At 44.6% G+C, this 12,583-nt stretch overlaps 1 pseudogene; it reads left to right on the top strand.

Annotated features, from left to right (window-relative positions):
- The first annotated feature begins 3,918 nt into the window (after positions 1 to 3,918).
- Positions 3,919 to 7,627, top strand: LOC125527351 (annotated as a pseudogene).
- The last annotated feature ends 4,956 nt before the right edge of the window (positions 7,628 to 12,583 follow it).

Genomic DNA, 12,583 nt, shown 5'->3' with positions numbered 1-12,583 from the left:
CTTTTATAAAGGATTGGGCAACGAGGGAACTCCTACATCACGGTAGATGCATTGGAGGTCTCTACCCCATCACATCTGGAGCACTTAGTCGCAAGCATCGTCAAGTCTTCTCCATCATCAAGCCCTCTTTGGCAAGGTGGCATCAAAGATTAGGACATCCGTCTTCGATCATTGTTAAACAAGTAGTTAATAAAGGCAATCTCTCGTTGTCACATAGTCCCATTAGTGAGTCCGTTTGTGAAGCTTGTCAATGTGCCAAGAGTCACCAACTACCTTATCCCAAGTCGAATAGTGTATCTCATGCTCCTCTAGAGCTTATTTTCAGTGATGTATGGGGTCATGCAAGAGATTCCTTTGGCAGAAAGAAATATTATGTTAGTTTCATTGATGACTTCAGCAAGTTTACCTGGATTTATTTACTCAAGAACAAATCAGAAGTTTTTTCTGTGTTTCAAGAGTTTCAAAAACTTTTTGAGCGACACTTTGACAAAAAAATCTTGACAGTCCAAAGTGACTGGGGAGGGGAGTATGAAAAACTCAACTCTTTCTTCCGTAGCATAGGCATTAAACACCATGTGTCTTGTCCTCATGCTCATCAACAAAACGGCTCCGCTGAGTGGAAACATCGCCACATTGTTGAAGTTGGTTTATCTCTTCTTGCCCATGCATCTATGCCTCTCAAGTACTGGGATGAAGCACTCATTACTGCCACATATCTTATAAATCGTCTCCCTAGTAAAGTTATTGGCAACATCACTCCATTGGAGCGGTTATATCATCAGAAACCCGATTACAACTCTCTCAAAATCTTTGGGTGTGCTTGCTATCCCAATCTCCGTCCTTACAATCGTCATAAACTTGAGCTTCGTTCCACTCAATGTGTCTTCATTGGCTACTACAATCTTCATAAAGGATACAAATGTCTAGAAGTTGCAACCAGACGGATTTATATTTCTCGAGATGTCGTCTTTGATGAAACTCTTTTTCCGTTTGCTAAACTTCATCCAAACGCCGGAGCCCTTCTTCGTACTGAGATAGCACTACTCCCAGATCACGGGGGTGAATTAAATAAAACTGACTATGTGCAAAATTCTGATGAAAACAGTGGTTTTGATGATGTTTGTGCAAGGTTGGGGCGTCATTTTATGTGTGCAGAACAGGACACAGATGGTGCAAAAAACGGAGCTGATTCACCTGGCGGCAGCGGCGCATGATCCGGTGCCGATCCGCGCGTCAGCGCTGTCCCTGTCGTCGCACGATCTGATGCCGATCGGCATGCAGCCAATCAGGCGCACGCCAACGCGGGCCCGTCTCGTCCTGACGTGGCTGTGGCCGACAGTCTCCACCTGGTGGGCCCCGCCACCCCACGCGCCAGCCCACGCGCGGGAGAAACCGCGTCTCCACATGGCGCCTCATGAGCCGGGAGCCCGCGGATCGAGCCAGCCGCCGAACAGCGGGGCACCCGCAGGGTCTGTGCGCTCAGGATCGCCCTCGGATCACGAGCCGGGCCCCTCTACAGATTCTGTGCGCGAATCTCCCTTGGATCCGGAGCTAGGATTTTCTGTGCAGGATCCCACAGCATCTTCTGCACCAGGATCTTCTGCGCCTACAGCACCAGCGGCTCCTCGGCGACATACTCGGTCACAATCAGGCATTACCAAAGCAAAAGAATACACTGATGGTACGGTCAGGTATGATAAAGTAAAACATGATTTTCTTAGTAATATTGGTGAACCAACAAATTTGCATGATGCTCTTGTCCATAAAGATTGGAAAGAAGCTATGGATCATGAATATGATGCACTCATGAAAAATAAAACATGGAATTTAGTACCACCAAGGCAGGGTCACAATATCATTGATTGTAAATGGGTATACAAGATAAAGAGAAAATCTGATGGAAGCATAGATAGATACAAGGCTAGACTAGTTGCTAAAGGTTTCAAACAGAGGTTTGGTATTAATTATGAAGATACATTTAGTCCTGTTGTTAAGTCTGCTACTATTCTGCTTGTACTGTCTATTGCTGTTTCTAGAGGATGGAGTTTACGCCAGCTAGATGTTCTGAACGTGTTTCTTCATGGTGTTCTTGAGGAAGAAGTGTTCATGCGGCAACCACCAGAATATGAGGACCAAAGTGTACCACACTATGTCTGTAAGTTGGATAAAGCTTTGTATGGTTTGAAACAAGCCCCAAGAGCTTGGTACTCAAGGTTGAATATGCAACTACAACAACTTGGTTTCACACCATCTAAAGCAGATACCTCGTTGTTCTTTTATCATAGAGATAATATCACTATTTTTGTGCTTGTCTATGTTGATGATATAATTGTGGCCAGTTCCAGTGCACATGCTACCACTTGTCTGCTTAAAGATCTGAAGTTGGAGTTTGCTCTCAAGGACTTGGGTGATCTACATTATTTTCTTGGTATAGAAGTTAATCCAATAAAGAATGGTATACTTCTTACACAAGAAAAGTACACCACTGACATACTCAGGAGAGTAGGATTGGAAAATTGTAAACCTCTGAGTACACCAATCTCAACTTCAGAAAAACTTACAGTTGAGAGTGGAGAGGTGCTTGGACCAGAAGATTCAACAAAGTACAGAAGTGTTGTTGGTGCTCTGCAATATTTGACTCTACTCGTCCTGACATTTCTTATTCTGTTAATAAGGTATGTCAATATTTGCATGCACCTAGAACAACTCATTGGACTGCAGTAAAAAGGATTTTGATGTATCTTAAATATTCAGAAGGTCTTGGACTTCAGATTACCAAGTCATTGTCTATGCTTGTTACTGCATACTCTGATGCAGACTGGGTAGGATGTGCTGGTGACAGAGGGTCCACAGGTGGTTTTGCTGTATTTCTGGGAACAAATCTTGTGTCATGGAGTGCAAGAAAACAGGCAACTGTCTCTAGATCAAGTACAGAGGCTGAGTATAAAGCACTGGCTAATGCTACAGCTGAGGTAATATAGATACAGACTTTGCTATATGAGCTTGGGATCAAGGCTCCACAAGCTGCGAGATTATGGTGTGATAATATTGGTGCAAGCTATCTCTCAGCTAATCCTGTTTTCCATGCACGCACCAAACATATTGAAGTTGATTTTCACTTTGTCAGAGAAAGAGCAGCTCGGAAGCTACTTGATATTCGTTTTATTCCAACTGGTGATCAACTTGCTGATGGCTTTACAAAACCTCTTACTACAGGAAGATTGAATGAGTTCAAGAACAATCTTAACCTTGGTAAAGTTTATTCGGTTCAGATTGAGGGGGAATGTTAGAATAAGTTGTAAAGAGATACGAGTAGTTTAAACTTGTAATCTTCTCTTATCTCCTCTTCTGTTATTCCTCTCTGTAACCAACCGGGCATTGATCTATCTCTTCTCTCGATCGATTCCTTCCTTGTAAGCCACGGCATACCTTCTATATAATACAATGCGGCCCGAGTAAAGGGTTTAACGCTTCCTCGTAGTTTTGACACACATATACTAAGATGATGTGATCAAGGAAGGAAGCTACCACGAAATTTCGTGATGCTATAGCTAGCAGAGGTACCCAACACCACATGGTGGATGCTCAGCTCAGTTATTACTTGCGTTCCATTTGCATTTCACTCTGCATCTCAAAAAACACCAGGCAGGCAGCGGTACCCCACCACCATCTCATCCTGGTTCCTGTTCTGCCATCACCTTTCCCATCTCGTCTCCCCCAACACCAAGCCAAGCGCACATAACAAGTGCTACAGCCACCTCCCGCTCACAGCCATCACCTTTCCTTTCCCACCCCACACACGAGCTAAGCGCACGCAACAAGCGCCACAGATCCTGCCTAGCGAGCTAGCTTGCAGGATCTCCTATCGGCTTTCTCCGCCTCACCTGCTGCCGCAGCCGAGCAGAGCAGAGCAGGGGAATGAAGCGCGTAGTGGGGAGCCCGGACATGGAGCGGCATGGCGCTGCGGCTGTCGCAGTCCGTCTGCCCAGCCGCCGCGGTCCACCTTCTCTCCATGGGTATCTGCGCTTCGGCATTACTCCAACTGACAGCGCCTTCTTGAACATTTCAATGTACACAAATTTTAAAAGATGCCAAACATATGTATTCTTTTATTAAACTTTTTTTCAAAATTTTTTTACAAAATGGTCATGTTTGCAAAATACTTTAGATTTTCAAATTGTGTTGTGTTTTCAAAAGAAATTCGAAATTATAGAAGTACCATTTTTTAGAAATAATCGGAGTTAAAAATTTGATGCACTTTCAATTTATATCTTTGCAATGCCGAAAAAATGATTTCGCATTTAAAAAATGGTCACATCAAATTTCACATAGAAAAAAGTTTCAAAATATGTCGCTGGTCATGTTCTTAAATCTCTGCGCAGTTAGTTAAGCCAAGAGAAAGCTCGCTGAATCCTAGTGGTTCTGCCTCGTTTGTGTGTTTGCCGAGGTCCTGAGCTCGTCCTGATGTGATGGCCGGCCCAGTTTACGACCAGGTAGGGTTGTATCAAAGAAGAAGTGTCTAGTCATGGGTCGATTACCTGTAATGTGACAATTTTATTTTTAGGATTTTCCTCTTCACTATACAACCACTAGAAATAGATAGTTGCTGGGCCGGCTCATTTTACTGACCTGGTCCGTTAATAATGTGTGTTTAAGGAGGTTGTATCTAAAAGGAAGAAGTGTCTAGTCATGGGGGAACTCGGCCTGGGATGTTGAGGGGCCCGGGGATTAGTTCGAAGCTCAAACACCATACTTGTTCAAAAATGAACCGGAATATTGGAACAAGTATGGTTTGTTTGTTGTATTGCTTTTTGTGCAGTTGTATGTCGAAGGAATTCCATATTTTATCGCTTTTTATTTAACCTGCTCATGTCTTTTCCTCCATGGAATAATATGGTTATTTACGGTAAGGGTTAAAATAGTTTTAGTGTCAGACAAGAGTGTGCTTTGTGTCGCCGCCCCAATGATTGTAATTGGTCACATCAAGTTTCATGTCCATTGAGACTATGATAGCTCAAGTATGATTTGTTGGACATCATCTAACGATGTTCTAACTTGTCTTCCCTTATTTCAGTCCTTGGTTACTATGAATCTTAGGCGTTGATCAGTGTCAGCTTATGTGGAGTTTGGGGCCCTGTGCTATATAAGCGATTATGCTGTGCCTCTGAAGGAATTTTAAAAAGGACCTTCACACCCGCTGGAAAATCTTATTTGATCTGAGTTTGTTATGGTTGACTGGGTAAGTTCTCGTATTCAAATCTTGTCTCTTCGAATTGTCCCTCGAGCTTACGATTGAAACTTTAACTGAAGGCGCATGCACTGAGGCAATTGAAAATGCCGAAGTTTTGTTTAATATCTCGAGTAAAGTTTCTCTCCCTACGAGAAAAAAAGATAATTCAGGATCTTAAGTTGCAACTGCGATGCTTTTTTCTATTTGGCCAATTTCTGTCATGAGCCTCCCTCCCATGAGGTAATTAAGTAGGCCTTAAAGATACTATCTGTGTTGTCTCCAAGTCCGTACCGACGTTACATAGCTTTAGCACCCAAATATGTCCCTTTTCCATTGAGCAAGAAAATTTTAACAAATCAATATGTTCTTATAGGCCTGACACTTTTTGTGGGTTAACCAACGTGTATAAGGTTTATCGAAGGTTCTTGTTTCCTGTTAGAATCCTAATGGCTGTCATTTCTCTACAGTCGAAAGTTGTTACATACAAGCACAGTCGAAATACCCTTCATGATAGTATTTTGTCTTTACTCGAGATTCTTTGTAATCTTAAGCAGCAAATGGTTCTATCTTTAACCTTGTTCTTATTTTTTTAGAAAAGGAGGATGACCCCCGGCCTCTGCATCTGGGAGATGCATACGGCCACTTTATTGATTATTCTCGAGGACCTTACAAAGTATTACAAACAATATACCTGAATCCACCATCTTGGCAACATATGCCGCTACTCCTATCCATATGATGAAGGGATGCTAGCTGGGCCACTACCCAAACCACTCACCTAAACCTAACATCAAAAGCCGGAAGCCCCAGCCGAGCCACATACCGGGTCTGGGGCACAATCCGGTCAGACGCACTCGTGTGTCGTCGCAGCCATCTTCCACAGGTCCGTCTTCAGATTATATTGAGGCTTCTACCTTGTCTGGCCACTCTGCCATCGACGTCACCATGACGCCAGACAGCTACCTCCTCCTGCGCGAGTCCATCTCCGCGCATCGGACGCCGAGCCTCCACAGCGCCATGCCGCCGATCTCCGCCGCCATCAATGTGTGAGATGAAGTACCGCTCCACCATCCCCCCAGCCATCACTTGCTCCAAAACGATGCCCCCAGGAGGGAAAGCGATAAAACGCCATCATCGTCCGATCCGGAAGACCCAGATCTAGGGTTTCCCCCGGAGCATCCCGAGCCTGATGACGCAGACTGCAACGACGATGCCTCGACAAGGGAACGACATCTAAGACGCCGTCATCGTCCGCCATGACCGTAGTCGGCGCATTTTCATCGGCAGTTGCTCCACCAGACGTGCGCCGCCACGTCGCTGGTCCCTTCAACCGGAGTAAACTCCAAAACGATGCCCTAAAGAGGGACTACGACGCAAAATGCCGTCATCGCTCGATCCCAAGGAGATCTAGGGTTTCCCCCGGTAGATGTCCGCGCTGTCAAGGATCAGACAAGGGTAGAATCCCGCGGATCTGCCCAGCTGCCGACGAGTCGCACCCGCCACCGTGCCGACGGCAGACCAGCGATCAAGGCCCACGCTTGGGCATAGATCCGGCCACGCCGCCGCAACTGATCCGGTCACGCCGTCGCCGTCCCTGGCGACCGCGACGCACCAGATCGCGAGGCCTCCTGCCGCGGGGGAGCGAAGTCGCCGAGGCACCGCCACCACCCGCTGTGGCGTCCGGCCCGCCGCCACGCTCCGGCCCGGGGGCGCCGGCCCGCGCCAGCCCCACGCAAGCGAGAGGGCCCGAGTCCCCGCCGCCGCCGGCGACGACAGGCTTCGCCTGGCCGCGCCCTGCGGCGGCGAGGGAGGAGGAGGAGTGGGGGAGGGCCGGCCGACGGGGTCTGGAGGGGAGAGGGAAGGGTATTCGAGGGAACCGAGTAAGAAAATCCTTTTAAAATGGGGGAGAATTTCACTTCCCCGGCCTCTGCACCAACTAGGGATGCATACGGTCATTTTAGTATGAGTATCAAGATAAACATGGTCCTCAGAATTTTTTAAATAAGTATCAAGATATTTTTTGATAAGTGGTTCCACCACACACACCAAACTTGATCCTCAATAAATGAGGAAAACCCCTGTGCATCACCTGTCAATTCTAGAATTGAACTCGGATCGTTAGACTGCACAACCGCATGCCTAACCACTGAGCCAAGGCAAAGATCTATCTGAGTGAACACATCAATTATGAATGCATTGCAGGTCGTGGCAATTTTCATGTTCTCAGCAGCCTGTGCTTCCGCGAGCCTGACAATTTTCTTCATGCGGGATGTGAACTTCTGCGCGGCATACTCGCGGCTGGCCTGCCGGCAGTTCACGCTTTCGGTCGTCCTGGCGTTCATCACGTGGTTGCTGCAAGCTGCATATTCTTTCTCCGGGTTCTGGCTACTGGTTTGATTCTTCTAGTGATCTCATGTGCTCATAATCGTCGTGACATCATGCTAATTGTCAGTTAAGAGGGTAAGTCGGTTGAAATCTGCTCGGGACACATGCTAGATTTCAGTTATGGGCACGGATCCTTCAATCCTTCATCCCTTGTTAGATAGATCGCCTGTTTGATAGTAGCTCATCTTTATTCTAGGAGTTGGTTGTGAGCTCCTTGAGGTGGAGCAATTACTTTTTAGATGATGTGGGATCATTAATATATGGAGATAAATCACGGTCGAAAGTACCTGAAAAATGCTCTGGTTATTGTACAAATGGAATTTCATATATCTTCATGTTGCTCGGACCAACTGTTTCCGGTTGCTTTGCATCTAGCTAATTTGGATGTGCTTCACACTGTGAACAAGCCTTTCTTTTGTTGCCAAGCAATGTAGACATGTAGTCTTTCTCATCATAGTTTGGAAGTCGAATGCTAAGGATATCTTGTTCATCTTGAGGCATGAAAAATTGTTTGACCTTGTCCTCCTTCCAAGTATGGGTATCACCAATCGAATATGTGATTTTGTTGGGTTTATGTTAATTTTGAGATTTCCTCTCAGGATCCAATTGTCCCTCCATGTGCGAATACTATGGCCGTTACAAATACATCATACACCCCTTTCTTCAACAACTCCAAACCGTTCATGATGCCTTATGCATTTCGAATAAATGCTGTGTAGCAAATCAACCCCGGGATAACATTTAGCCTTCATAACCCTTGCACATAGACTGTTAGGGAACACTATGAGTTGCCAAGCTTGCCTAGCAAGGAGAGCTTGGTTAAAATTTTGGAGGCCCTAAAGAATTTAGTTGATCTTTCTCAGACCTTTCATGCTATTAGTGTTTGATTGATTATTATATATATGACATATACCTCACTCCCTCTGTTGGAAAAGTCAGTGCCTAGGAGGCGCTTAGGCACGCCTAGGCGCTAGGCAGTGGCCAAACGCCTCGCCTAGGGCATAAATGGAGGTCTAGGCAGGGCAAGCAAGGAACTATTTACCCAAGTAAGAAATCATGCCACATACTGCACTAATATGCAAAACGGGTGATATTCCAATGACAGTAGATGGTAATCAACTTATTTATATGCCCTAAACTAATATCAACACCCATATAATAATCACAAAGACACTACGAGTAAAAACTATATTACCGCCTAGGCCACGCCTAGGGCGCTTAGGCACTGCCTAGGCACTAGGCGAAGGCCAACCGCCTCGCTTACGCCAACCGCTTTTTCCAACCTTGTCACTCCTTTGGTTTAGTTATTTCATTCATGTTGATATTTCGTGCACAGAAAGATTGATTTGCACAGTTTAGCTTTTTAAAATATATGATTAACATTTTCTGATTCATGATAAAAAATTCAAATGTTTGATTAAAATTTTTAAATACATGATCAACTTTTTTCATATACATTGTGCATTTTTGTAAACATTTTGTCATATACATAAGAAACATTTTTGAATGCACATTTAACATTTTTAAAATGCTAGATTTTCTTTTCAAAAACTGTATGTACAATGTTTTTTGTGATATATATATTTAGAATATTTATAAGTATAAACAAAAGTAAAAGGAAAGGCAAAAAAGAAAAAGAAAAAACATGAAAAAGCAGAAAAAAACGAGGTTGTGGCTGCCTGCGAGCTGGCCGGCCCAAGTCGAGGCTGGCGTCCAACTCGTGTCAAGTCAGGTATAGCCTGCTGTTTTTTAAAGCAAATTCGGAAGGGGCGGAAGAAGTTTCTCTCTTATTGGAGACTTATGCAAGGGCTTCTGGTCAAAGAGTAAACAGGGACAAATCCTCATGTTTCTTCAGCAAGGGATGTCCAGAATCAGTGAGACAGCAGGTGAAACAAGTCTTGCAAGTTCCCAATGAACAGCTTAGTGAGAAATATTTGGGGCTGCCTACAGACGTAGGTTCATCCAAGAATGGAGCGTTCGAGTATCTTATTGATCGCTTATGGAACAAGATGAGAGGATGGATGGAGAAGTCACTCTCAGCTGCGGGGAAGGATGTTCTTATCAAATCGGTTGCACAAGCCATTCCGGTCTTCTCGGTGTCTTGTTTCAAACTTCCTCGAGGACTATGTGAAAAGTTAACCTCAGCCATAAGAGCCTTTTGGTGGGGCAGCAAACAAGGGAAAAGGAAACCCCATTGGGTGTCTTGGGATAGTATGACAATGCCAAGGAATATGGGTGGTCTTGGCTTTCGCGATTTTGAACTTTTTAACTTCGTTCTCCTAGCTCGGCAATCTTGGAGGATCTTGGTCTCTCCGGATTCTCTTAGTGCTCGAATTCTAAAAGCAATATACTTCCCAAACAGCTCAATCCTTGATGCAAATATCGGAAGCCATCCATCTCAGGTTTGGAGGGCTATTCTGGAAGGAAGGGATATTATGAAGCAGGGCCTGATTAGGCGAATTGGGGACTGATCAGAGACGGAAATATGGAGCACAAATTGGATCCCGCGGGCTGAGTTAATGAGACCACTCGTCTCTAGAATCCTAGATCCACCCCAACTAGTGGCTGAGTTGATTGACTCAGGAAATGCACGCTGGAATATGGAGCGGGTGAATCAGGTTTTTCTGCCTTTTGATGCACAGGCAATCTTTCAGATTCCGATCTGCATTAGGAACGTGGCGGATTATTGGTCCTGGATGTATGAGAAATCGGGCATCTTCAGTGTACGGTCGTGTTATCGCATGATAGTTGAAACCAATAAGAGGAGGGAGGACTGGTTGGAGTCACGCCCGGCTGCGTCTAACCGCCGAGAGGATGAGCTCGCTTGGGTCCGACTATGGAAGACCACAGTTCCGGCTAAAATCCGGGTATTTTTGTGGAGGCTTGCGCGCCAGTCTATCCCAACGGAAGATGTCAGGATGCACTGGAATATGACTACGAGCTGCACGTATGCTATTTGTGGGACTCCGGACTCGTGGAAGCACAGTCTCCTGGAGTGTATTGCTGCTCGCTGTGTTTGGTCACTAGTTGATCAAGAATTGATCGATGAACTTCAGAGCAACACCGAACAAAACGCAAGAAGGTGGTTATTTACCATGATCGAGCAACTTTCACATGAAAAGTTCATCACAGTAGCAGTCACCCTTTGGGCCATTTGGTCGGCGAGAAGAAAGCTAATACATGAAGGAATAAATCAAAGCCCTCTGTCGACATATATGTTCATCACACATTTCATCTCAGAGCTAGAACAGGAGAAGAACAAAGTTCAGGACCATGTGATCAGACCAAAGAGTGCAGTACCGAGAAGATGGATTCCGGCAACACCGGGCTGCGCCAAAATCAATGTGGACGCCGCGGTTTCTCGAGGAGTTGGAGCAGTCGTGGCTGTGTGTAGGAACAATAACGGAGACTATCTTGGATCCTCGGCGTTCGTCGTTCGAGGATTGATAGATCCACCTACTTTAGAGGCTATTGCATGTAGAGAAGGCTTATCTCTGGTTGAAGATTTTGGGCTACAGAATATGGTGATCGCGTCGGACTGTCAAGAAGTAGTGAAGCACATCAAGGAAAAATCAGGTGGAAACTACGATGGAGTGGTGAAAGAGATAAGTTTGTGGCAATCTTCGTTTAGTTCATGCTGTTTCAAGTTTGAATCAAGAGTCTCAAATTTTGAGCCTCACAAATTAGCTAGGCATGCTGTAAAGTTGGTTCATGGCCGACATATTTGGCTGGGGCTACCACATGACACTTCTGTAATATCGGTAGCAATACCGACTAATGAATAAAGCTTAGCTTTTTGCTCAAAAAAAAGGTATAGCCGGGGGAGAGCTCCTGTCTGACGCTCGTTAGCGTCAGGCAGAGTAGCTTTCGCTGAAGGTAGATACAGATGGGCCAGCCCATTTAACGGTCAGTAGCTCGAGCGCGTAAAAAAACGCCAAAAATACCCCGCGCCAGAGAGAGAACGAACACAAGACGTCCCGCTCGGAAATTTCATAACCAAACCAGTCAAGCTGAAACCTTGTACTGGTTTGCAAGCGGCGCAAGAGCTTAAAGTAAACAAGAACTTTTGAAAATTTATGAACAATTCAAGAAAATCGAGAACAAAAAATTGAAAATTCTGAACAAAATTTGACAAACGCGAAACCCTTTTTCAAACCATAAACAATTTTTGAAATTTGAACAAACTTTTCAAACGTGAATAATCATTAAAAAGTTGAACAAAAATTTCGAAATTCCAAAAAGATGAACAATTTTTTAAATATACATTGAACATTTTTGCATTATACGCTGAACAATTTTAAATACATACTGAACATTTTTATGATATACACCGAATTTTTTTTTGAAAATACATTGAACATTTCTGTAATGTACGTTGAACAAATTTTGAATTGTGAACAAAATTTAAAAACATAAATTTTTTATGAAATCATGAAGAAAATACGAAATTTCAAACTTTTTTGAAACAACGGACGAAAATAAAAATAAAAAGGATAAAATAAGAATAGGAGTAAAAAAGAAAAAGAAACAGAATAAATAAACTGAAGAAGAAAAGAATAAAGAAACAGGAAGAACAGAAAACCGGCAAAAGAGAAAAAAAGAAGAAAGAAACCGGTTTAGGGAACCTTCTGCATTAACTAGCGAAGTGGGCCGGCCCATCTCGCGCAGCTACTCCCGCGCTTCAGCGAAGCCACTTCTCCTCGACGCACGCGAGCGGCCAATAGAACCACCTAGCCGGGGCGCCCCTATTTCTCGCGTTACGCGAGCGGAGGGAACACGCTCGCGTCGGGGCGAGCCACAGACGGGCCGGCCCAGCCACGCGGGAGCCCCAACCCCCGCTCTTTTTCGTGCGGGAGCCACAACCTGCTTTTTTTTTCGTTTTCTATTCTCGTTTTTGTTTGTTATTTTTGTACTTTTCTTTATACTTTCAAGTATTCTTCAAATATTCTTGTTTTCTATTCTTGAAAA

The sequence above is a fragment of the Triticum urartu genome, unplaced genomic scaffold (assembly GCF_003073215.2).
Source record: "Triticum urartu cultivar G1812 unplaced genomic scaffold, Tu2.1 TuUngrouped_contig_3662, whole genome shotgun sequence".
In the NCBI taxonomy this organism is placed as follows: Eukaryota; Viridiplantae; Streptophyta; class Magnoliopsida; order Poales; family Poaceae; genus Triticum; species Triticum urartu.
Note: the sequence above shows the minus strand (reverse complement) of the source record. Positions and strands in the feature narration are given on the sequence as shown.